Here is a 1274-nt window from a genome sequence, read left to right on the forward strand (position 1 = left end):
ATAACCACTCCATAGAAAAAGTAGATCTCTTAAATGCAAAAAGAAAAAAATAATAATAATAATAATAAATAGATAATGATAATAATAATAATGATAATAAAATAAAAGTTACGAATGCTTTTGCGTATCGCTGGAACAGAACTTGGGCAAATGTGATAAGTCTGTCAAATAGAACATTTGCAAAGGTTTTGACGTCTGTCTGCTCCAAGAAGTCCGTTGCCAAATCAACATGGCTTTCTCTCTCTCTCTCTTATTTCCTATTTATGTGTTATTTTATTTGTTTTACTCTATTTATGGTAAAGGAAGATGTATAGTACAATCAGTATCACTCTATAGTAGTGCTGGGCAAATACCGCTAATTTCAATACCGGAATTACCGGTAAACAACAATGCCGTTACCGGAATTACCGGTAAAAGACTCGTGAGGTAGTAGTGACGTCCCAAGTTCGAGTCGCCTTTATGACTTAAATCTAAACAAATTTCATCCTACTATGGTGTGTAGTCACAAATTTTGTAACGTCGTCACTATAAAAATCCTGCGCTCCGAGTCGTTACTCCAACTCTCGTGGGCGGGGAGTAGGGAGGGGGTGCGTGTAAGGTCACAGCATTACCTACTCTCCCTCAGTGCATAGGCCTACTCACCAATCCCCCCCTCCCCCTCTCACACTCCACTTCCGTCTCTATGTAAGTGCAATTTCATACAAAGAATATATTTTTCACATAGAAACACAATTTCATAAAAGAAAAATAATTACATGCATCATTTTTACACATTACACATAAAAATTCATTTCCAAAATCACCCATTTTTCATTTAGTCAGGACAAAGTTTTTTTTTTGTACAATTGAGGTTTTAAAGGTTTTGTGCGAGATGAATTGACATATGTAGGTCATTTTCATAATGTTTTTTTTTTTACCAAGTTCCTCTTATATATTTTTTTCAATTGTTCATAGTTGTCATTTATTTTATTGGAATTACGTTAATTTTGTAATAGCAGGACTCTACGATCCCTATATTTATATTATAGTACCTTTAAATGGACAAAAAACACACGCATATGTTTTATTTTAATTTTTTATTATGTGCATCCATTTGGATACATGCCCACCGGAACATAGGCTGACTAATCGAATACGTACATTTTGCACTGAACCCCTGCGGGCCGAGATGCGAACAAAACGATCTAGCACGACTGTTAATTTTCATATTCGAATACGTACATTTCGTACTGTGCATCTGTGGGCCGAGAAGGGAGCAGGACGATCTAGCACGT

This window comes from Oratosquilla oratoria, chromosome 3, assembly GCF_046742065.1.
Source record: "Oratosquilla oratoria isolate Oo_2021 chromosome 3, ASM4674206v1, whole genome shotgun sequence".
NCBI classification, from domain to species: domain Eukaryota; kingdom Metazoa; phylum Arthropoda; class Malacostraca; order Stomatopoda; family Squillidae; genus Oratosquilla; species Oratosquilla oratoria.